The sequence below is a fragment of the Hyperolius riggenbachi genome, chromosome 9, assembly GCF_040937935.1.
Source record: "Hyperolius riggenbachi isolate aHypRig1 chromosome 9, aHypRig1.pri, whole genome shotgun sequence".
In the NCBI taxonomy this organism is placed as follows: Eukaryota; Metazoa; Chordata; class Amphibia; order Anura; family Hyperoliidae; genus Hyperolius; species Hyperolius riggenbachi.
The window spans coordinates 161,050,657-161,077,559 of record NC_090654.1 but is presented as its reverse complement, the minus strand read 5'-3'; the positions used below and the strand labels follow the sequence as shown (position 1 = coordinate 161,077,559).

The following is a 26,903-nucleotide window of genomic DNA, read 5'->3' as shown; positions in this document are numbered from 1 at the left end:
ATAAGAATGGCAGCAGTTTAAATATTCCCCTTGAAAATTAACAGGTGAATTTTGATTGGCTGTTGTAGGCTCCACCTACTTTCCCGAATATTAATCCCAGTCATTCAGTGACCAAGTGTGGCAAGTTTGAGAACCCTGCGATTGAGGCCTCTTTTCCACAAACTGTTTCTAAGCAGTGAAATGCCTCTCAAACTCTCACAACTGCTCACTGCTGCCTGGTAACTGCTTGTCGCTGCCTGGTAACTGCTCACTGCTGCCTGGCAACTGCTTGCTGAGCACACAGCTCAACAGTTCGTGGAAAAGAGGCCTAACAGTTCAAGAATGGCCGCAGTTTACATTTTCCCATTTAAAATGAATCGCTGAAATTTGATTGGCTGTTTTATGCTCCGCCCACTTTTCCTGGATTTGTAACCTTGTTCATCAAGTGACCAACTGTGCCAAGTATGGGGACTTTGGCTTGATTACTGTGAGAATGGCAGCCTTTTACATGTTTTCCATTGACATGAATGGGTGAAATCTGATTTGCTGTTTGTAGCTCTGCCCAAGTGTGCAGGGGGGGGGGGGGGGCGCGAGACCCCCAGAACATATCATCCCAGGTAGCAAGGGATCTGTATACCAATTTTCGTGCAAATCGGTTAAGGCGTTTTTGAGTGATCGCGTCACATACACACATACATACATACATCCAATTTTATATATATAGATTAAATTAAATGTCTTGTCCAAATCTAGAAGTACCAAAGTCTAAATAACTCACTATGATTGTTAGTAAGGTGCAAATGAATTTGAGATGATTCAGACTTATGCTAATTGTTATGATACTGAATTATACAAATAACTATGAAAATCTTTTGTAAAATAGACTAATCAAATCTTGCAGTAAAAGCATTTCACATATCCATATCCAAGCTGCATAGATTTGCAGTAACATTTGAATATTTCTGCATCAACTTATAATTATTTTCATATTTCAAGCAAAGTAGAAAGTTGGCACTGAGCCAAAAGTTTGTACTACATGACTGATGACCGTGGCAAAGGAATATGGGGACACACAAATGTCTATAGACATCCGCTGCAGACGGAAGTAGTTGTGTATTAAAAAGCTTTTAGACATCCGTGGCATATGAATGAAGCCCTAAAACTGTAATATCGCCTACTTGAGCCACAGGAAAACATGGACATTACTTTGCTTATCACTTGTTCTTTCAGTTATAACTGACAGCAACTGATAAATAACTGACAGCAACTGCTATATTTCAGTTCTGACAAAATCTTGTCAGAACTGGAAGGAGTCATTGTAAGAAGAAAATAGTGAGCTTCTGGGAGGAAGTGACGGTAAGGAAAGTACGTAAAATTCATTTGCAGGTACATCATGGGTTTAGTTGAAATAATTTTTCTTGGTTCAGGTTCACTTTAAGACAGGGGATACACTTTTATTTCAGTTTTCTGTGCACGTTCTTCTGTGTGCGTTTTCTGCATGCAGAAAAAGTGCACTTTTTTCACAGCAGTTAAAGCGGAATGAAACCCAGCATTTCTACTTTGCTCTAATAGATTATTTACAGCATATTATATACAACCAGCATTTTTTTTTACTAGAACTGCATTCAAAGGGTTAACACAGGCTTTAGAGGCTTCCCTGCCTGCAGAGCTGGCCGCTTCTGAACTTTACATAATGTTATCTTGTGTTTAATAGTATCAAGTGAGAAATGTAAACAAAGCCTTCTCTCACACTGCCAGGTCGCTCACTATGCTACTCTGATAAGGCGTGTTAACTTTGAATAAGGTGTGATATATTTGATAAGGTGTGATATTTGAGTTATCACGGTTTAGTGAATCAAGCCCCAAGTGTGTTTTAAAAAGTAGCAGCTTTTTGTCTGACTGGCATTGGATTTGTATTCGCTGGGGTTTGACTAATTTTGGATTTGGTGTTTTCCTTTCATATATGTTTTTAATAAATTGAATTTGTGTATAGGTGTAATTCATTTACAGATAGGTCATACCAAAAGCTTATTTACTAAGTGCAAGATAATTTGTGCTCTGTAGATTTTCTTACTCAAGTTTGTATCTCTAATCATGAGCACAGGAAGTATGTTCGGCATTTGTCCTCCTCAGAGTATATGAGGGCAACTGTTTTTTTTTTTTACCAAAACCATTTGTCCTTTCTCCAACTGTCATTTTATACCGCTGACTTGCACCCCCCCCCCCCCCCCCCAAAGAACCACAACAACAAAAAAACATTAGTCTTTAAACCCTCACACAATGCACTCTTCCTGTGTGTAATGTATGTGTCTTGCACACTGTACAACTTTGCAAAGCATGTTTACATAATTGTTGATAAGTCAACATTTTTAATTCCATGTAAGATAATAATCTGTTTAATAATGGTAACAACAGCAGAAATAATAGTACTAATAGCAGTAAGAAGCATATTAATGTCAATGATGATTATAATAAGACTATCTGTGAAAGTTTACATGACTCTCCATTGCCATCTTTTGGTCAAAAGTTGTACAGTTGCTCGCTGTAACTAGTATAGCTAATAGAAAAAATGCTAAAATGAAAAAACATGCTTTGCAGAGAGGTTTTAGAACAATGAACAAGGGAGTAAAAACTGTAATATTTATTTGGTCTAGATATATTATTTGGATGATAAGAATGACAGGTGAAATATAGACGGCTCTACAACAAAACATTTGATAAAGAACTCCATAGGACACAAATATATACAACATGGGTTTCCTTTATATTTATTTGTGTTGTCAATGGCCCTGAAAATAGGAAAACAGTAACAAGCATGACTTCTATAAAAGCAAAAACACATGAAACTATCAGGACTACATCTGGAGGGAAATTCAGTAAATCGAAAGACTGCAAACTGTGATCACTTGGCTTAGTGATCACCTTAGCAACATGTGAATTGGAGTGGTATAAAGAAGAAACAAGAAAATGTTGTGGCTGCATGTAGCTTAATTGAAATGAACAGGGGAAATAGGCATGCATGTTTCTCTTTCCCTCACTGACAGTACTGTGCATGGGTATTTTATATTTTTTTCCCAATATTTTCTTTAAAGAACATGACCTCTCTCCAAAGTCTTATTCATGCTAATGCGCCTCATGTGGGCTTACACACACACACTGCTTTCTGACAGATCTTATGAAAACAGCTGAGAATTTTTTTAGAAACAGAGAAGGATCTAAAGAGAAAGAGACTTATTTTATTCCTGTTCTTGGATGCCCCCCCCCCCCCCCCAATTCAAGATGAGCTCTTCCTGACTCTGTTTACTTTACACTATCAGGCAGAAAGAGACACACACAGATACACACAGAGCTACAGCTGATGATGATGCGATAGTTTGGGCAACCTTGTTAGTCGTCATGATTTTCCTGTATAAATCGTTGTTTGTTGTGATAAAAAATGTCAGTTAAATATATCATATAGGAGACACACACAGTGATATTTGAGAAGTGAAATTAAGTTTATTGGATTTACAGAAAGTGTGCAATAATTGTTTAAACAAAATTAGGCAGGTGCATATATTTGGGCACCACAAAAAAGAAATGAAATCAATATTTAGTAGATAGTCCTTTTGCAGAAATTACAGCCTCTAAACACTTCCTGTAGGTTCCAATGTGAGTCTGAATTCTGGGTGAAGGTATTTTGGGCCATTCCTCTTTACAAAACATCTCTAGTTCATTCAGGTTTGATGGCTTCTGCGCATGGACAGCTCTCTTTAACTCACACCACAGATTTTCAATTATATTCAGGTCTGGGGTGTAACGATTGGGGAATCGTCTCCGTGGTCAGCGCACCAGACGTGCGCTGACGCGGCGGATTTCCTCCACAAGCGTATTATTGAGGACACCCAGGCTAGGTGCAATGCACCTGCAGAGGGAAATTCCTGTCGGCAGGTGGAGCTGTGGAGTGCAGAGGAACAGCTCCTCTGCCCTACCACACACGCCAGACAGGAATTGTACGAAGGGAAGAAACGCAATCGCAAGAGAAGCGATTGAGAGTGAGCACAGAGACAGATTGTGTGTGTGTGCATAAAATTAGTCGCCAACCCGCGACTGTGCACACACCACAGCAGATAAGAAACAGGAACGCGATCGCGAGAGGTGCGATCGCCAGACGTGACACAAGGTTACAGCAAGGCGGAGCACGAGAGTAGCAAAGGCACAGCAAATAATACAATAAGGAGATACGGAAAATAACAAATGCTAGCTAACCGCGAACACCGCACTCATTCGCAACAGTGCACGCGGTTATGCGCGGTCTCCACGTGATAAGCACAATAGAGACAAGCACGCCTAACTAACCATTAACAGACAAACATGAAACAGAGGACGCGAGCGCTTGCTTAACGGTTACCTCACCGAGCCTCCAGCAAGCGCAGCAGACAAGACAGACACACGAAAACAGGGACAAGCGACAGAAGGATCCCCAGCGCTAGCTAAAAGTGGCTAGCGCGATCCCAGAAGACAGAACAGAAGGATCCCCAGCACTAGCGCTAGGGCGAGTGCGATCCAAACACACGGCAGACAGAACAGATGAGGTAGGCAGAAACAACCGCTGTTTCAACCTACACTCCAGACTCAATCAGAAGGATCCACAGCCGCTAACGCTAGGGCTTGTACGATCCAAACACAAGACAGACGGAACAGGCAAAACAGATAATACAACCTGACTGGACTAGAAGGGGAGCCTAAAGCAACCCCCAGGAATTAACTATACTAGATAGCAATGGCTGACACTCCAGCAGTGTCCATCAGGAACAGACCATGGAAGGGAAATGTCCAGCAAAGCATTCTGGGAGCAGAATGCTTTTATAGTGCTAGTCATCAAAAGAAGGCAGGTAACGGATTTGCATGACTAATCTATGCAAATTCCTCAGCAACACAAGCTGCAGAACTGACAGAAAGTCTCTCTTAAAGAGACCTGCAGAATGCAGACGTGAACAGTGGTCAAAACGCTGCCTGTCTGCACAGGCAGCTGAGCAGATTCTCACAGTACCCCCCCCCTTCTAGGGTCGAATTCCAGACGACCCTCAAAACCGATATCTCCAAACCATTCTAACAGAAGACTCATGAAGGTCGGGGCAGCCCGACAAGGTCCAATTCCAGAGTCAGTCCACCCGAAACCGACCTCATCGGAAACAGAAGCCACCGAAACATGCCCATCAGTACTACCAGTCTCAGTATAACACCCATCAGGACTGTGAACGCCAGAGAAGAAGCCATCGACACCCTCCAGACAATACCCACCACCTTCCAAGGAGCGTCCGAAAATACCAAACCTGCCACAATACCTGTTCGAAGTGTCCCTTACAACACAAAGGCCACCGTTGATCTTATCCAGGGTACCAAGCAAAATCTCTCCCGGAATCTCCCAGAACCTTTTGAAGCTCCACAGAGATCCCAAGAGGGTAGAACAATCACCAGGCTCACATGGAGAATTACCAAGAACCCCCATGGAACCAATGACAATTCCGGATTCAGAATTATGAGGACACCCATCAAGATCAAGACTTTCAGGGACCACTTCTGGGCATGCAAGCAGGCAGGCCATATCAGAGCATGTCTCCACCGAGGAAGCATCTGAGTACGCTGGTAACCGAGGCACACTTGGGCTTTCTGGGTCACAGAGCACACTGGGGTACACCAGCACAGGAGAAACCTCAGGACATGTCGGGGAACTGCCAACCTCAGAGTCCGGCACGTCAAGACCAAAACCAGTACCGGGCAAAGAATCATCATGAGTGGAGGTCACAGGCACTGGACTTTCAAAAGAAGACTCGGATACAAATTCAGAAATTTCTGTGACAATAATATCATCATTGGCTACACAGGCGTGAAGCTCCATCAGAGCTGAAAAGGTAGCCAGCAAGGCAGCAATGCCTACTGAAGTGGGCAACACCTCAGAAGGACTTGGGGGGCAGGAGACGTCTCCTACAAGTTCTGCACCCTTTGGGAGGAACTCAGAGATCTCCAGGAGGTCAGACAGGACCTCAGGAACATCCTTTTTCAAGTTTCCTAAGAAGGATTCTGAACAATCCATGTTACAGGGCAAGGCTTGAACTTTATTTTGTGAACCAGGCAGATGTCCCAGGGAAGGTTCCACCATAAACTGAGACTGAATTTCATCATCAGGACAGGGATACACAGAAATATCTAGTGAAACTAACTCTGGCTTTCTGAGTTTCGTTTCACTGCAGGGAAATTCCTCCATAGCAGTCAAACCAGACTGCAATTCCAAAATAGCAGAGAAACAGGTAACAATGGTTGCAATACCTAGACGAGCCTCTAGGGACACTGCAGGACATTTTAAACAAGGTAATATTGACTCATCCAGATTACTGGGTGGAGAGTCAGTACTTACTTCAGAATCAGACTCGCAAATGTCAATGCGAGTGGACATAATGTCTTTATTCATGATACAGGGCAGGCTCAGAGACACCTTCTCTGGACATAGCAAAGGTGCTTCAGTATCAGGTTTACAAAACCAAAGTGCTGTCTCACTCTTAGACTCGGCTAACGATGTCGAATCCGAGGAGACAGAACGCAAAATTTGCGAATCCACAATCGCTTTAGGTTGCGAAACCGAACACTCCAAAGACAGGGATTCTGAGGTCTCCAGGCTGGATTGCTGGATCTCAGAAACGCCAGCTGACAATGTATCTTTACAAACGTCACCTGAATGACGTACACGTAATTCATACAGAATCATTTTCCACATACAAATCAGCGGACTCACAAAGTCAAATTCACACCCTTTTTTTTCTCTTAAGGCGGAAGCATAACTTATACATGCTCTCAAGACAGATTCACTTCTGGCAATGTAGTACTTGCAAAACGACTCTGAATCGTTCTCCAATTCATACACCAACGCTTCGAGCTGTTTTTTCTGGAACGGGGGCTCCCATTCACACCTGACTAGGTCTGAGCATTCATACTGAACAATGTTAGGGGAAGTTGTGACAACAACATGAGGAATCATATTAATTTTACTCTTGAAACTGCATCGTTTGGGAACTTTCCCCATAGCGAGATCATAGATGGAGGATCTTAAAGTAGTACTGAGAGAAGATCTGTTTTTACATGACAAGGGATCCCACAAATCATTGACAAAGCTGACACACTCACGCCGATCACAATCGACAGGAACATCTGAGAAACCGGCATCAGATCGCACAGATTTAACCCCTAAACAAACGGGAGAAACTCCATCAGAATTCACGCAGGTGTCCACAGTCAAGGCACACCCATTCATTTCAGGTCGCACAGTGTCCAAACTCACTTGCTTTACCCCAGAAAGACAGGAATAATCATGTGACAATGGTGTCTCTTTATTGGAAATAATTGGTTGGTGTGTGTGCAATTCGTCCAAAATAGTCTGCCACACATAAATCACCAGATCCACATCACACTCATCACATTCATCAGAATCGATCAAAAGGTACATAGAGTCGAGACAATCATTCAGGTCATCCGCGCTCTTTGCGATATAAAAATCGCAAAAGGCTTTCCAATCGAAATCAAACTCTTCCAACAAGGCCCCAATCTCCCATGAGGCAAATGGCGGTTCAAACAACCCAGTATCTAGGTAATCTCCATATGGGTTGGGGTCAGGAACGAGGACAGACTTTTTAACTGCTTTAATGTAGTGTGCGATCCTACCTATAATAGGATCCACATATGCCTTTGCCTCAGGCATTGACATCTGAACAAAATCGAAGGTTCCCTCTGCCCTGGGAATTTTGGTTTGGCTGGACATTCTGTAACGATTGGGGAATCGTCTCCGTGGTCAGCGCACCAGACGTGCGCTGACGCGGCGGATTTCCTCCACAAGCGTATTATTGAGGACACCCAGGCTAGGTGCAATGCACCTGCAGAGGGAAATTCCTGTCGGCAGGTGGAGCTGTGGAGTGCAGAGGAACAGCTCCTCTGCCCTACCACACACGCCAGACAGGAATTGTACGAAGGGAAGAAACGCAATCGCAAGAGAAGCGATTGAGAGTGAGCACAGAGACAGATTGTGTGTGTGTGCATAAAATTAGTCGCCAACCCGCGACTGTGCACACACCACAGCAGATAAGAAACAGGAACGCGATCGCGAGAGGTGCGATCGCCAGACGTGACACAAGGTTACAGCAAGGCGGAGCACGAGAGTAGCAAAGGCACAGCAAATAATACAATAAGGAGATACGGAAAATAACAAATGCTAGCTAACCGCGAACACCGCACTCATTCGCAACAGTGCACGCGGTTATGCGCGGTCTCCACGTGATAAGCACAATAGAGACAAGCACGCCTAACTAACCATTAACAGACAAACATGAAACAGAGGACGCGAGCGCTTGCTTAACGGTTACCTCACCGAGCCTCCAGCAAGCGCAGCAGACAAGACAGACACACGAAAACAGGGACAAGCGACAGAAGGATCCCCAGCGCTAGCTAAAAGTGGCTAGCGCGATCCCAGAAGACAGAACAGAAGGATCCCCAGCACTAGCGCTAGGGCGAGTGCGATCCAAACACACGGCAGACAGAACAGATGAGGTAGGCAGAAACAACCGCTGTTTCAACCTACACTCCAGACTCAATCAGAAGGATCCACAGCCGCTAACGCTAGGGCTTGTACGATCCAAACACAAGACAGACGGAACAGGCAAAACAGATAATACAACCTGACTGGACTAGAAGGGGAGCCTAAAGCAACCCCCAGGAATTAACTATACTAGATAGCAATGGCTGACACTCCAGCAGTGTCCATCAGGAACAGACCATGGAAGGGAAATGTCCAGCAAAGCATTCTGGGAGCAGAATGCTTTTATAGTGCTAGTCATCAAAAGAAGGCAGGTAACGGATTTGCATGACTAATCTATGCAAATTCCTCAGCAACACAAGCTGCAGAACTGACAGAAAGTCTCTCTTAAAGAGACCTGCAGAATGCAGACGTGAACAGTGGTCAAAACGCTGCCTGTCTGCACAGGCAGCTGAGCAGATTCTCACATGGGGTCTGATATGGCCATTCCAGAATGTTGTACTTGTTCGTCTGCATGAATGCTTTAGTGGATTTTGAGCAGTGTTTAGGGTCTTTGGCCTCAATTCACTAAGCTTTTCTCCTGTCTTTAATAACTCTTCTAGAGTTGTTACCATGGTGATAAGGCATGTAGTATTCAGGAAACATTTTACCTCAGGCAAACCTAAAGTTAACTCTTCTGTCTTTAAGTTAACTCTTCTGTCTTTAAGTTAACTCTTCAATCCTTAAAATAACTCCAGAGTTAAAGACAGGCTGTTTATTAACTGCATGTGAAAATAACTACAGAGGAGGTAAATTAACTACAGAGGAGGTAAAATAACTACAGAGGAGGTAACTTAACTACAGAGGTGGTAACTTAAGGAATGAAGAGATAAGATAACTCTCTCTTATGTGTAGGTAAGTTTTCTCTTGCCTTATTATCTCCAGCATGATCTTAGTGAATTGAGGCCTTGTTGTCTTGTTGAAAGATCCAGCCCTGGCGCAGCTTCAGCTTTGTCACTGATTCCTGGACATTGGTCTCCAGAATCTGCTGATACTGAGTGGAATCCACGCATCCCTCAACTTTGACAACATTCCCAGTCAACATTCCCAGTCCCTGCACTGGCCACACAGCCCCACAGCATGATGGAATCACCACCATATTTTACTGTAGGTATCAGGTGTTTTCTTGAAATGCTGTGTTGTTTTTCCTCCATGCATAATGCTCCTTTTTATGCCCAAATAACTAAATTTTAGTTTCAGTAATCCACAGCACCTTATTCCAAAATGAAGCTGGCTTTTCCAAATGTGCTTTAGCATACCTCAAGCGACTCTGTTTGTGCTGTGGGTGGAGAAAAGGCTCCCTCTGCATACAGAATCTACTTGTGTAAAGTGCGCTGGATGGTTGAACGATGCACAGTGACTCCATCTGCAGCAAGATGATGTTGTAGGTCTTTGGTGCTGGTCTGTGGGTTGACTCTGACTGTTCTCACCATTCGTCGCTTCTGTTTATTCGAGATTTTTTCTTGTTCTGCCACTTCAAGCCTTAACTTGAACTGAGCCTGTGGTCTTCCATTTCCTCAATATGTTCCTAACTGTGGAAACAGACAGCTGGAATCTCTGAGACAGCTTTCTGTATCCTTCCCCTAAACCATGATGGTGAACAATCTTTGTCTTCAGGTCATTTGAGAGTTATTTTGAGACACCCAAGTTGCTACTCTTCAGAGAATTTTAAAAGAGGAGAGAAACTTACAATTGACCCCCTTAAATACTCTTTCTTATAATTGGATTCACCTGTGTATGTAGGTCAGGGGTCACTGAGCTTACCAAGCCAATTTGAGTTTCAATAATTAGTTCTAAAAGTTTTGGAATCAATAAAATGACAACAGTGCTCAAATTTATGCACCTGCCTAATTTTATTTAAACAATTATTGTGCACTTTCTGTAAATGCAATAAACTTATTTCACTTCTCAAATATCACTGTGTGTGTCTCCTATGATATATTTAACTGACATTTTTTATCGTATCAACCAACGATACAAGGAAATCATGAGGACTAACAACGTTGCCCAAACTTTTGCATCCCACTGTATATATATATATATATATATATATATATATATATATATATATATATATATATATATATAATGTCAATGTGTGGTGGAAGATGTCAACGCTATATAAGTACACAATGTTAATAATACAACACCAGCAGCACAGATGTAACCAAGCAGCAAGGAATTAGTTGTGATGGGTCCAGAGGACGTATGAAAACCAGGTAACCAGATATCTGTCAGTAGCTCTATTGGTACTATGTTGGACACCTACCTTTCTAATTCTGGGAATACACGAAGCATTTTTGCGGTTGTTTTGCTGTTCAATCGTGTTTCGATTTGTTTTTCCGCTCTCTTTCCCTCTCGATTCTCTTATTTTTTCTTATCAATTTCCATTCACTTCTATCAGAAATCGAGTAGTAAAACGATCAAAAGTGAAATCTGACATGTCGGAAATTATCTATCGAACCATCTATCTGCCTCAAAAATGCATGGTGTATTCCCAGCAGTAGAAGCAGTGGAATTTGCGAGACACAGACACCATCTAATAAGAAAAACCAGCTAGTGTCTAATTAAAATGTACCAGAGCTCAAGTAAATTAAAGAATCTATACTTATCCAGGGCTTCCTCCCGCCCCATACACACGTGCGAGTCCCTCCCTCAACATCCTCCCACTGTCTGCCGTTCGACCGCAATCAGCCCGGTAACTTGCTCAGTTGCGTCCAGTCTGGGTCTTCTGTGCATTGGCCAGACCTGGACTGATGCCACTGTGCAAGTTACCGGTGCTGATTGCGGCTGAACGGCAGACCGCGGGAGGATGACGAGGGACTCCCATGTGTTTATGGGGTGGGAGGAAGCCCCGGGTTAGTATTGATTCTTTACTTTACTTGAGCTCTGGTTTTCTTTAAGTTAAAGGGCCAATTGACATCACCTGTTACAGTGGGGGGACATAAACCACGATTAGTAGCAAAGAAGATGGGATAAGCACAATATTGATTTAAAGAAAACATAAACAACACCATGCTAAAAGAGGTCCATAAAAGGAAATTGCCACAGATGTAAAAATAAACGGATAGTGGGCTAGACAGTTGTGTAAACTATTTACAGAGACATATAAATTATATATTGGTTATTGGTATAATTTGAAATATTCACATTTTGAATTAATATGTTGATAAGGGGATTTTTCTCAGTGGTCTGACAGTCCAGACCTCCCATACTGGGAGGTTACAAGTGTAACAATTAGTAGGATGTAGGATACAATTGATGAAATCAGAATTACAATCTACAGTGTTTTATACCAGCCTAAAATAGACACTTTGATCATTGGTATATACTGTATATATATATATATATATATATATATATATATATATATATATATATATATATATATATATATATTGTATTATTACGAGTAAATTGAATCAATTAGAGATTAAATATGGAAAGGAACAACCTGCAAATGGTACCACACTTGTAGCAGAAAAAGAAAATATGTTGGGTAAAGAAACGGAAACGATGGACACAGACTATTAATCTGAAACAACTGATGAAAATGTCAACCTCCAGCAACAAATTTGCTGTGTACTGCAAATGCGTAAGTTCCAAAATGCATGCGCATAGAAAGGATGTGCTCATCTTCGGAAATACTTGGTAAAGCTAGTACTTCCAAAGGCTGCCTGTGGAGGTCCAAAGAAGTATTCAACATAGCAAGTCGGAGTATGCGGGTATATTTGGATAGACCAAGGACTGGGAATGCATTATGCCAGGGGTGTCAAACTCAATTACACAGTGGGCCTGAAATTAAAAATTGGGACAAGTCAAAGTCAAAGACCAACCACGGTGTCTAGTAGCCACCTCCCTCTCCTATACAGTTTCCTGATGTCTATTGCCCCTACCCCATACAGTTTCCTGGTGTCTAGTGGCTCCCCTCCCTTCCCCTATACAGTTTCCTGTAGTCTAGTGGTCATCCCTCCTACTCCTATACAGTTCTTTGGTGTCTAGTGGATTCTCTCCCTTACAAGTGGCTTCATAATATCAGCCTTTAGCGATATAGACTTAGTGCTCAGGTACTTGTGGGCCAAGTATAATGCAAAGTAGGGGAAACCACTTGTGGGTCAAAGTTTATGGCACTGTGGGTGAGTTTTGGGCCCCGGGTCAGAGTTTGACATATAGACTCTATGCAATTCAGAAGTGAGTAGCTAACTTTTTTTGCCCTTTTTTGCAGGTTCACTTTCAGTAATCTGGAAGGTACTTAAAGTGTACCGGAAACGGAAAGCGGATCTGGTACAATACTTACCTGGGGCTTCCTTATTAAGCCCTGGGTGACTTCTGTCACTCGCAATTGTTCCCAAAAGCCTGGGTGAGCCACACTCCATCATGCAGATCATTACCAGGGATAGGAGCACGGTGGGGGAGCATGCCTGGTCAGGCCGCGCATGCAGGACGAAGCGAGACTCGGCCAGGCTTTCAGGGACAGTTGCAGGTGACAGGAGTCACCCAGGGAGATGACGAGGGACGAACAGCCCTTACAGGGCTTAAGTATGCCTCAGGTAAGTATAGAACCTGAGACGTTTTTCGTCTCAGGTTTACTTTAATGATGTACGTTACTAAACACAACTTAATGAATAAAAGTGATCATTTTTTACATGACAGTATAAAGGATTTAGTCAATGTTTGCCCATTGTAAAATCTGTCTCTACCCTGATTTACATTTCTTAAATGTATTACAGATATCAACTGCTGGCAAGGTCACATGATCTCTAAGCAGTATAGGGAAGACATGGGGCTTGATTCACAAAAGGGTGCTAACTGTTAGCACGGCCGTTTTTGCGCGAATTTTCGCATTGCACGCGTGAATTTTTGCGCAAAACGATAACATTTTCGCGCGCAAACGTGAATTTCACTGCGAAATCGATAACGTTTTCACGCGAAAATTCGCGTTTGCGCGCAAAAACTTTATCGTTTAGCGTGAAAATTAGCACGGCCGTGCTAACAGTTACCACTCTTTTGTGAATCAAGCCCATGGTATCCAGTGGTGTCATACTTAATAATCCTGTCAAAAGGGCACCCAATTTGAGAGATTTTCTTTGTTATAGCTACTAGATAGGGCCGTAACAGGTACTAGAGATGACAGTTATAAGGTAGTTATCTGTGTGGAAAAGGTTCCATATACAAAGTATGTCACTTAAACCTTGTTAATCAAATAGCCTATCATTTGTTGAGAAATTAGAAAAATATATTGGAAACACTACACAAGCTCTTCTCAAGATGAAATCCAGATAGATTAGCCATGGGTTAAATAAGTGTCTAAATCTGTTTTGCAGTCCCTGTCTGGTAGTACTCATACTGAGGGAGGGAGATTTAGCAGTGTTGCCAATTCTACTGTGAACATCTTTATAAGAGGAGAAATCACAGTGATAACTTATCCATATGCCACTCCTCCTCTCACTTCAATCATCATGTCCTTATCTGCATTTGCTGTAGAGCAGTAGAAAAAAATAGGTCTAGCTGGAGTTTGTACTGTGTGCCTAATGCTGGGTACACACTATGAGATTTTCTGGTCGATTTACTGTCAGATTGATTATTTCCAACATGTTCAATTTGCTTTCAGATCGATTTCTGAGCATTTTCCGATCAATTTCCTATTAAAGTGCACGGAAATCGATTGGAAAATGCTCGGAAATCGATCGAAAAGCAAATAGGACATGTTGGAAATAATCGATCTGACAGTAAATCGATCAGAAAATCTCATAGTGTGTACCCAGCATCAGTTGTGTGGAACAATCTGCCTCTTAGAACTGCCTGACAGAGCTGGATTTCTGAGAAGGCCACAAGGGCCTGTGCTTTGGTCAACTGTTGCTGAAGGGGGTGGCTAGATATTAAAAAGTGGTTGCTGCATATGGTTACCAAATGAAGAGACAGTACAAGTGCGAAACAATCAACATTTGAGCTTCTGCCTAAGGAAGGTTTCCAAGACAGCAGATGTCTGATCTACATGGAAGAAGTGCTGCACATAGAATGCTATTGGGCTGCTGCATGTGGAACCAGAACTAAATGAAAGATAATCTATGGACAGAAAAAGTCCAGACAGAATTACAATCCATTTATCAGGTCACAATTCATATACTGTATACAGTAAGGCCCGGTTCACATTAGCGGTGGCCGTCCGGAATCGCCGTGCCGGAGCCGGACCGCTTTCAGAACGGACGGAACGGACGCACGGCATGGCAATGAAAGCCTATGCGTCCGTTCACATGCGTCCGTTCTGCCGGACCGGAGCCGGACCGGATCCGGGCCCGATCCGGACTCCGGCGTCCGTTCCAACATGCGCTATTTTTTGGTCCGGCTCCTCCGGCAGCCGTATCCGGAGCGGAGCCGGACTGCACCATCCGGCCAATACAAAGCAATGAGAGCCGGAGAGCGCACAACACACTGGCTACAAAAACCGGACGTTCTACCCCACTTCCTATGCATTTTGGATGGGGACCACATGGGCCCAGCGAAGAGTGGGGCAGCAGCGATTTCATGCTGGAGCTCTTTTTGCCAGCAACATGTCTGATATGTCTGAAGGAGGCGAACAACAGAGAGAATTCCCAGGTTTACGAGTAAAAAATGCCTGGATCCATGGTCCCAACTGCAGTCTCTGTATCCACGGATGGTCTCCACACGTCCACCTGTCTCCAACAATGACCCCAGACCCTTCTGCTGACCTCCCAGACCCCAGGTAATTAAAAGGATGTTATCTCCTTAAGAAACCGGATCCGGACCGCAACCGTGTTCACACCGCACGGAAACCGGATGCAAACGGACCGGATCCGGACCGGATCCGGATAGGAACCGTACGGATCAGGTCCGGTCCGGATACGGTGCGGTCCGGACATCCGGTGCGGTTTTTACTGAACCGCAAGTGTGAACGGGGCCTTAGTTACTTATATATTCAGCTGTTACCGGAAGTTTAGCTTTAATCTAGTGGCCCCCAGTGCAGAGTCAACAATAGGCTTTTCATTATGGTTCAATTGGGGCTGCAGCTACTTGCAATATGATTCTGTGTTATGTAACACTGTAAAGGACACTTTACCTATGACATCACAGGCTTTAAATCACAGTATATTAGGCTTCTTAGAGATCTAAGATCTAAGTCTTAAGATCTAAGTCTTCGAAACTGGAAAAGATTGTCAGAAAATAGCAGGATAAAAAATACATTTTTTTCTGTTTGTAGCAGACCTTTCACATTACACAATCAATCACATGGATCAATTACAATTACTGGAGTGAATCCAGTGAATCAGTGGGGGTATGCTGTGGCAGCAGGAGATAACACATATTTCTGTAATAAGATGGCCTAGCATTATAATGCAATTCTTTAGGTCTATTGTCTCCAAAACACTTTGATCAATGTCACATCAACTCCACAGACTCTGGTACCAAAGATAACAAATAAGTTATACCTTGGGCTACCCTTGCAACTGGCAAAATACTGAGCTAAATGTTTAAAGCCTACCTTCTGAAAAATATATTTAAAAAAAAGACAAAAACAAGAGAAAAATTATTAATCCAGTAGAATAATGAGTAATAATATTTTTATTTGTGGCTAGGAAAGGTCATGTGAACTTGATTGCATTATGGCAAAACAGAATGATAAGGTAATCAATTAGCTGCTAACTGTAATGGTCAGAAGTGATTATTTCGATTCTGCCAGAATTCCACCTTTTGACAAGTGTTTTTCCGTTTTCCTTGGAATTCCACAGAAACCAGAATTTCCGATTTTCTACTAAGGTTTTTTTTAGCCATTTTTGCTAATAAAGTTAGGTGATAAAAAAAAGAGTTGTTTATTGCAGAATCAACTATATTTAGCGGAATCTGCTATATGTTGTGGAATCCGCTATATGTTGCAAAAGCAGCTACTGTATATTTTGCGGATGCACGCTATTATGTGAGCAACCATGGTACATTTGTTGTGAATTCTCTGATGGCCTATTTCTTCCGAGTCTTGTGAATGACCTAAAATTTCAGTGGTATTCCAATTTCCGTGATAAAATACTGATTATCTAATTGGCCTAATACGTCTGCGTCTTGTGATTGGCCTAAAATTTCTAAGCCTCGGTAATGTGGTACTCCGATCAGAAACTCGGAAATCGGAATCAGTGAAATCTGACTGCTCTCACACTAGCTCATCCTTACTGCTAAGGCACACATTAGCGTTCGCTATCCGGATTTTCCGGATCTGATCCGGACCGCATACTGTACAAACGGAACGTACGTTCCGCATAGCAATGCAAAGTCTATGCGGACGTTCACACGTGTCCGTTCCGTACAGTACAGAGCCGGACCGGATCCGGACTCCGGACTCTTTTCCAGCATGCGCTATTTTTTGGGTCCGGATCTCCGGCCCACGCACCCGGACCGGAGCCGGACCTGAGCCTGACAGCACCATCCGGAACACAGAAACCAATGGGGAACGGAAGGCACAGAACACACTGCCTACAAAAACCTGACGTTCTACCCCACTTCCTAGGCGTATCCAAGCGGCCATTTCGGATGGGGACACATGGCCCATGCATGTCTGGAGTGGAGCAGCAGTGACAGACGTGCTGGAGCTGTTTGGCAGAATGTCGGAGGTGGAGGTGAGGCCTGCAGCGGAGGAACCTGATTCTACAGGTGCACCAGGTGCACCTTCTGCTGACCCCAACATTTTTATATTTAAATTTAACTATTTTTTGCCCACGGATCCGGATGGCAGCCTGATGCATGCCTGATACAAACGGACTGGATCCGGATCGGAACCGTACGGTTCTGATCAGGATCAGGTCCTGATCCGATCAGGATCCGATCAGGATCCGGTCCGTTTACTTGCCAAAACGCAAGTGTGAAAAGGGCCTAACTGTCCAATCAGGATTCTCAGGGTTTTCATTATTTTTAAAAGCACTTAGTGAATGGCAGTTGCTCAGTCTAACTTACAAAAAAGTGTGAGCAAGCAGGGAGGCTGGCCAGCAACTTTGTATAAATTCTTTTGAGGAAATGTCTTCATAGAGGCCATTCTGAAAATCCCCCATGAAGAGATGGACTAGCCCAAAACCTGTTGGTTCTGTCAGATCTCTACTACCTACTGTAAGTGACAGAAACATAGTAAAAATGTCATTTATGGCTCATATTATTCTGAAAGAAACATGCTTCTTATTTGTATGTGCTTACATGAATTTAAATGTTACATTTTTTTTTTTTTTTGCGATTGTGGTCCTTTAAAGGGTCACTACAGCAAAAAACTGTAAAATGTAAAATATGTGCAAACATATACAAATAAGAAGTACATTTTTTTCAAAGTAAAATGAGCCATAAATTACTTTTCTCCTATGTTGCTGTCAGTTACAGTAGGATGTAGAAATCTGACAGAAGTGACAGGTTTTGGACTAGTTCATCTCTTTATAGGGGATTCTCAGGGATATATTTATTTTCAAAAGCACTTAGTGAATGGCAGTTGCTCTGTCCAACTGCCAAAAAACTGTGTAAGGAGCAGAGAAGCTGGCCAGCATCATTGTTTAAATCCTTTTTAGGGAATATCTTTGTAAAGAATAAAAGCCTTGCTGAGAATCCCCTATGAAGAGATGGACTAGTCCAAAACCTGTCACTTCTGTCAGATTTCTACTGCCTACTGTAAGTGCCAGCATTATAAGAGAAAAGTAATTTATGGCTCATTTTACTCTGGAAGAAACATACTTCTTATTTGTATACGTTTGCACATATTTTAAATTTTACAGTTTTTCACTGTAGTGCCCCTTTAAGTACACATTGGCAATGACATCCTTCCTGGACCCTACAACTGATATGCATAAATATCGCAATGTGCAGTTATACTCAATGGTGCATGCAGTACTTGCAGAGCCCATATGCAATTCGTTTTTTTCTCCTAAGTGAAATTTTCAAACTTGTCAATAAAATGCTTTTTAAACCACCACCAAGCAAGAAAATACTTTTGATAGTACCTTTCCACCTACTTTTTGATACTTTTTTTTAAAATTGCAAAGTGCTAAAAAGTTACTTTAAATAGAAGATGAAAAATTATCTCCTAGGAGAAAACTGAGGAGAAAAAGTTGAGGAGAAAACTTGCATATGGGCCAAATAATCTACTATAAGTGCAGGTAAGTGAGGCACATACTGGCATCACATCTGCTACTGAACCCTATAGCAGCTGCTAATAACATGAAAAAAAGCTTATTATTTACAATAATCTTTTCTCTCCCTGATTTACATTCTGCAGTCTATCACTGGTGGTAACAACTTTAGTTCTGCCAGGTGATCTGCATGGAATGTTTGTTTACTGAGAGTTCTATGCACACAGGCAGATATTGCATGCTTGGAAGATGAAAACAGTTATTTACCACAATGCAACAAGGTTCACAGACAGCAAACTAGATAAACTGTGTGGAGAAGCCAATAACAGACACCTTCATAGATGCTAATTTAGCTTTTGCTAATCCTCAGTTTGAGTATTATAAAGCTCCATTTTTAACTCCTATGACCAATGAGATAATTGCTAGTAAAAACTGATCTATTTACAGACAAATTTACCAAATGGGCATTTAAAAATGAGTGTCATGGACAGACACTAAAGGTTAGCACACACCTAGATTTAAATTTTATGCATTTTTAGTTTTAAATATTCACTTCTTTCTGTCGCTACTACCGGCTTTCCCCTAAAATAAGACATCCCCTGAAAATAAGACCTATCTTATATTTCAAGAATGCTTGAAATATAAGATAACCCCTCGAAAATAAGACCTAGTGGCAGGCCCCCCCCCCCCATGCTTGCCCGCTCGCTCGCTCAGCTACCTGCTTTAACTAATCTGCTCTTGAATCTGGCCCCCAACTTGAAGTCCGGATTTCCCTGCATAGCGGTGCGCACATCAGCAGAGATTTGCGGCTAAAGCAGCTACGGTAATGTATCCAGTAAAAGCGCTGCCCTATACAGGAAGTGACCTCTGTTTACTTCCTACCAGCGCTGTTACTGGATACAATACCGTAGCTGCTTTCGCTGGTATGCGCGCCGCTATGCTGGCATAAACTGCAGGGGGATCCGGACTTTAAGGTGGGGACCAGGAGCAGGAGCAGATAAGGTAAGCAGGGTGGCTGAGCCAGTGGGCAAGCATGCAGGGGGGTCTGACTATATACACTGGCTATATGGGGGGGAAGGGGTCTGACTATATACACTGGCTGTACACGGGCCTGGCTATATACACTGGCTATATGGGGAGTCTAACTATATACAGTGGGAGGTCTGACCATATACACTGGCTATATACAGTGGAATCAAGCTATATACACTAGCTATGTAAGGGGGGGTCTGACTATATACACCGGCTATAAACAGGGGGGATCTGGCTACCCCCACAAAATATAAGCCCTCCCTGAAAATAAGCCCTAGCACATATTTTGAAGGAGAAATTAATAGTAAATAAGACAGTGTCTTTTTTTTTCAGGGAAACACGGTAGCAGTTAGTCAGTAGAGCTATGGGGTGGGACATGTTAGTTGGTGATTGCTATGTTACCGTACTACTGTACATTATAAAACATTTCAGCAGGAAATGCCCTGTAATGTATCCTAATCTGGTAACTTTTAGTGGAAGCTAAACTCATAGCCTCCATACTGGAAGTGACATCACAGTTCATAATATGTTGGCGCTTTATAAATACAATAAATAATAATAATAATAATAATATTGAACCATCATTGTTTCCTGCCACACCAGGGGCCATATTACATGGAGTACAGAGTGGCAGTGACTAGTCACAAGAACTAGCTGTTGCTTTGTCATTTTCACTAGCAATTTAAATTTTGTCACAGTCACCCATGTGACATGACTCTGATCCTCCACTATAGTAACTCCTCCTAGCACCTTAACGCTCCATTATCCTGATGTTGGCTGCCAGTATTCACTCACAATACCTTGGTAGCAGTATCAATCCTATTCTATTCTGCTGACATTATCTTTAGCTTCTATGCTGTATACTGTGATGGTGTGGGGGCCCTACTGTTAATGGGAGCACCCATGCAGCTTGACCCCTAAGAATTGACCCTGGCAAAAAAACACACACACACACACACACACACACACACACACACACACACACACACAAATAGGGATGCAAAACTTACAGATTTTGCACTATGTTACCAAATATCAGATCATTCATGGACTTTACTTCACTACACTGGTAAAATAAGGAACAAGCTGTTGCCAGTCAAAGAAAATGTGTCAGCTTTTATAAGCATAAACAGATTTCTTGCCACCAACAGTTTTCATTTATAGACCTGCCCTGACTATGCATTCAAAAAATTTAGACTAGGTCAGATCCTTGTAGGTTATGTTCTCTTTTGAGATGAATTTCTGCCAACCAGCACATGTAAAATAAATTACTTATTGCAGGTTATATGTGGTACAAATTTATCACTAAAATTCTACAGAAAATGCTTCATTTGTGTGCAGAATTCCAAACCCTTTAAGCATCTTCAAATACAATGTTGTTTCCTGTCTCTACTTCTGCATGTTAATTTCTGCATGCACAGCATGATAATTGTGTCTTTCAGTGCTGTTTAAACCATTCAGCTCGCTGTTCATGTTGTACTGATTACCTCACCCAAAAACATCCCCTGGTTCAGACACATTTACTTTACACGCAGACTGCTAATAATGGTGACTAACAAATGTTCAGTCTCTACCAAAATGGCTGCTTTAGAGCAGTTCTTTGTAGATGTTAACAGGACACAGTAAGTGATGTCAGAGGGTCAAGTTAGAGAGATAAAAGAGGGACCTGCAACAATGTTGGAGCAGTTTCACTAAACCAATTCCTACAAGACACTTAGCTGGCTACTACTACCAGGGAAAACACAGTAAGCTTTTAGCTGTTTAGCTGAATAAAACATTTCTGACATTTTATAGATCTGCATTGGGAGTGTTTTTATACTGCAGAACATGAGTTCAGGCCTCTTGTCCCTTAATCAGTAGGACATATCCAAACTTTCGTCCCACACACGTCCATATGTGTCTATTGAAAATTTTGGAGGCTTATGGACGTTATGGATTTGGGTTTAGCCTACATTGCATCACACAGATTTACCAATAGCACAAATATTTTCTTAGTTCTGCGTATTCATTTAATACCAGAACTTGTGGTATTAAGACTCAAGAAATTGATTTTAAAAATCACTTTTAAAAGAACTGTTCTGGAGCCCCTACACCAGATAATTCCTGCAATACAGACCTCCATAGCTTTAAGCTTCAACCTGTTCAGGATGCTTTATCTATGCTCCACCCTCCAGGAAACTGTAGAAATTTACAGTCAGCAGAAGCCAATCTCACAATACTACAGTTTGGCTGCTCCAGACTATTTTTAAAATACTTAAAGAGACACTGAAGCGAAAAAAAATTATGATATAATAAATTAGTTGTGTAGTACAGCTAAGAAATAAAGCATTAGAAGCAGAGACAAAGTCTAATATTTGTTTCCAGTACAGGAAGAGTTAAGAAACTCCAGTTGTTATCTTTGCAAACAGCCATTGAGCTTTGCGACTTTGAAAGTCGTGGAGAGCTCTGACTTCTGATTAGGTTATCTCAGCTGTATTGTGTTTTTCTTTTGCTGAAAACAATTCAGGACAGGTCAAAAGTTCACTGCCTGTTCTGCAAAAACTTTTAGAGTGCTGAGTAATGTGTAAACTACAAGTATTAGAGAATGATGCAGTGTTATAAAAAAAGCTGTATAACTGAAAATAAAAATATGAGAATATTATTTTTGATACCAATGTTCTAGTAATTTACCCCTACTATACAACCAATTCATGATATCGTAATTTTTTTTCGCTTTAGTGTCTCTTTAACCTTAATGAAAACGTATATTTGGGAACTCAACATACTAGGTTATCAACTATTATATTTAGAACTGTGCGTGGATTTTACCCTTAACCTCCCTGGTTAAGCCCGACACAGTGTCGGGCTAGCCACTGCAGGGGATCGCATGGCCCCAGGAGGATTTTTTTTTAATGAAATTTGTTACATAGTCTTCAGCTAGCACTTGGCTAGCTACCTGTGCCCCCAAGTGCCTCCGCTCTCCCCTCGATCCCCACCGCAATACATACCTCCCAGGGATCCCGCGATGGCGCAGCATCCCGATCAGCTCCAGGCTTCGCTATGGGGAGGATCGGGACTGCACATGACGTCATGACGTCATGTCCGATCATCGACATAGCGACGACTGCAGCTAATTGGGAAGCTGCGGCTTTAGCAGGATCGCGGACGGGTGAGTGTTGCTGACGGCGATCGGGGGGAGCAGATAGGTGCCAGGGCACTTGGAGGACACAGGTAGCTAGCCTAGTGCTAGCTATGAAATTTAAAACAAGATTTATTCCAAAAATCCCAGCCTCATAAACTGCGTACCGCCAGGGACATTAAAGCAGCATTAGGCTTAACTGAATCAAGGGCAGGTAAGCAAATTTTCTGTTGTAGAGCTTTGCTGGCTGGGCCCCAATGAGGATGACTGTGAGCTCACTTTGGAGGCCCATAATAACAATATTTCTACTTAGATATAAAGACAGTAAAGGGATAAAGCCTTTAAAATGACAGTGCTATTTTGCTAATATTAGCATATGAAATATATCACACTTGGTTATTTGACTGTCATGTTATTTTGTGGGCTTCTATCACTGGATATAAGCTTTACACTATTTGCAAGTTTAATAACTACATTTGGGTAGACTGGAGCATCGCCGGAATGGTATTGACAAAATACGACATTTATACATTTACTATGAGCACATCAAGATTTTGAAAAATCCATCTATGTGTTTAGGCAGCTTAATACTATGCCTGGTTGAGTAGTCACAGATTAGCTCTTTTTCCGCGTTTTATTCAACCCACTTACTACGCAGCAATTGCTGTCTTGATTACAGCCTGTCGATAAATGTACGGAAAGATGAGACATAACTGCTGTATGCTGTGTTTAATCACAAATTTTGGCATGAATTTATAAACATTTTTTTGTTCTAAGACTGACATGGTTTTATTTGGGAGGTAAATAGTGGTGCTGCTTATAGCTCCCATTCAAGTATTTTATTTTATTTCTCAAACACTAGTTGAAAAATCAAAGATGGTTTCCTGTTACTGCTCGCAGACATTTTCTGAAGCTTAGCTTTGGTTCCCTTATATTAGGATCCACTAAACAATCATTGTACCCCACAGTAAATATGTGTGTGTGTGTGTGTGTGTGTGTGTGTGTGTATGTGTGTGTATCTATAGAAAACGGGAGAGAATAGATTTTTTTTGTTTGCTGTGTAATAAGATAATTTTCAGATTTACAAATTTTCTTCTTCGGTGTTTATTCACTTTTTATTTTGTATTTTTAGCAAGACACAACACAGTGATCTTATGCATTTTAAGTTCTTCAAGGCATAAAAAGGTTTAGGATCTTGTGTTTTCCTGCCAGAGTTATTTAAACACCAGTTGAACAACATGTTTCAGGTGTTGGCTTGTAATTAATCTAAAATCGTTTATAATGTTTAATTTCTAGATGTACTTAGAGAATTGAGACTGGTGAGGATCGCACATAGCTAACAAATGGATAGGCACGAAGGCAATATGGTGGACAGTGCTATTGAGCTACAGGTGTACAAGAATTCAATGTACAATGGCTTCAAAAAGGACAATGTGTAACCTTTAAAACACAGAGCAATCATACATAACCTTCTAAAAAAGCAAAATAAAACCATGTAAGGTATCTACTCCGGCATCTCCTTCCTAGAAAGACGTATTACTACGTTAAATTACAGACTGAGAGACATTTTGATAAAGGAACATATCTCAATAGCAACAACTTGATAAGCATCAGTTCTCCAAACCAGGACAGATTCCAACTACACTTAGAATAGAAAGTCTAAATATTCTAAATAAAGTTCAATGCTTCATTCTGGGTTGCTTCAATGTCATCACTAAACAAAGAAGACCATCGTTCCATGTCCTTGAAGATGTGAAGCAGAGCACTGATGACCTTGGGGTTTTTGCAGAAAGGGATACATGTCACAAGCAATAAGTGACCCAGTTTCTTTCAACACAAGCACAAATTGATGCTCCTTGAAAGTAAAGTGGGTAATATGTGTACCTTATATGCAATGGAACAATAATAGCATCACTAGAACCTCATTATCGCTAGCTGTCATATCAGTTTGCACAAATTAATCATAGCTGTTCATTTGCTACAATTCACATGTTAATCCTCTACAATAAAAGCTTTTCCCCCCTGAAACATGGCTATAGTTAAGTGAATTAAATGATGATTAAAAGAGCTAAAGGATTTTCAATGATTTGGTGAAATATAAGTGCATGATATATTGAGGCTGCATGCCAGAACCTATAGTATTGGGCATAGAGCTTAGCCAAGCCAATCTCTTTTCCTTTGACTGAAAATGAGCAAGACAAACAGAGCAATCAGAACAGAGAAGAACTAGCTCAGTGCAATGACCTAATCACACATCCATAACTTGCTGATCTTAATGCCTGCACATCCATGCCTTGTAAAATATTAAAAGCCTAAATATTATCTAGTCAGTCAGTGTACTCTCTGTCTTATTTCTTTAACAATGACACCTAGCAAAGTAAAAAAAGAAAAGAAGAAGGAAAAAAAAGAGATCAATGGTATATTTTGTAACACCTGGTTCTGAAAAAATTTAGAAATAAGCACAAACAAATTTTATTTTGTCTAACAGTTAAATCACACACACACACACACACACACACACACACGCACGCACGCACGCACGCACGCACGCACGCACGCACGCACACACACACACACACACACACCACACACACACCACACACACACCACACACACACACACACACACACCACACACACACACACACACACACACACACACACACACACACACACACACACACACACACACACACACACACACACCACACACACCACACACACCACACACACATTTCATCTCCAAATAACAATATATAATACATAATTGCTGAGTACATAGTCAGAAATGCTTACAGAATTATTGCATGTTAACACAGAAGAGTTGAATTGTTTCACATATGCATATGTACACACCTCTCTATGGAATCTTATCAGGGCATTTTATATATAATTTAAACAAAAGTAAATATTCTGATCACACACTGCCAGTTATGAATTATTCTGCAAAATTAATGAAATGGATGATTTGTGCACAAGGCAAGCAATAAAATGTATATAAGTTATTAGCAGGGAACCAAATTCACTCTTCTGTAGCTGTATGTCAGGATTCAATTTCCGCACACGTCTCTTCTTTTCCCTCAAGAATACTGTGTTTGCTAACTTTTGAGCATTAGCCTCAGTATATCATTGCAACACCAGACGACTGACACAGTCAGTATGCAGTAACACCTGTAAACTGCAGCACAGAGCAAACTGCAATCTTACTAGGCTCACACTCTTTAAATCTAATACATTTTCAATTTTCATTTTTCCAGGCTATCTACAGTCAGCTACTACATGCATTCATGCAGTGCCCATCTGGGGGAAATGAATTAGACTGTCACGCAAGCTGGTTTGCAAATGAAGGTCTTTAAGATCATCTAAAATTACCATACCTGCCTGATCTCATTCATTCTGTCATTGTCACCACATATGCAAAAAAAATATTCCCCATCAGAATGCTGAAAAGCCCCAGAGTTCATTTATAAGTAAAATAAACTGTTTTAATTCTAATCTATAGTAATATTGTTTTCTTCTAAATGGAAACTTTGTTTCAGTGGATGTAAAAGAACTCCTACCTGATAAAGATGCCTCCATCCAGCCACTGCTCATTTTTTGATCATTTCAGCTGCTCAGAGTACAAATTCAGCTGTTCACAGCAGCACATCAGCAGAGCACAGCCCCAATTCAGCACCGTCTCAACCTCCACATCAACGCTTAGACACACCTCTTTCTCGATGTCATCTGCTACTCTGTGCTTCTCCTGAGTAAATGAACAGGACCTGAGCTGAATAAGAGATGGATAGATTCACGGGCATCGTCACACATGAAAATTCAGATGAATAATAATCTGTTTTGATATATTCAGCACATTCCAGTGACTCTACAAATGAAAGGGAAAATATGCTTTTTGTACAAGGATTTTTAATGTGTAATTTTTAATGTGTATGCCTGCCAGTGTTCTATATATTATTGCTGATATATATATATATATATATATATATATATATATATATATATATATATATATATATATATATATATATATATTCTTTTTGTTGATATGTTGATATGTTTGTTGATAT

The 26,903-nt window shown here is 41.4% G+C and overlaps 1 protein-coding gene across 2 annotated transcripts in view; it reads right to left on the bottom strand.

Moving 5' to 3' along the window:
- Positions 1–26,551, bottom strand: part of LOC137532767 (sodium- and chloride-dependent GABA transporter 1) — a 388,606-nt gene extending 362,055 nt beyond the window's left edge. For both annotated transcript variants that reach the window (XM_068253633.1, XM_068253634.1), the window contains exon 1: positions 26,397–26,551. The gene's annotated coding sequence lies outside the window, so the exon portion shown is untranslated. The remainder of the gene's footprint in view (positions 1–26,396) is intronic.
- Between the last annotated feature and the right edge of the window lie 352 nt (positions 26,552–26,903).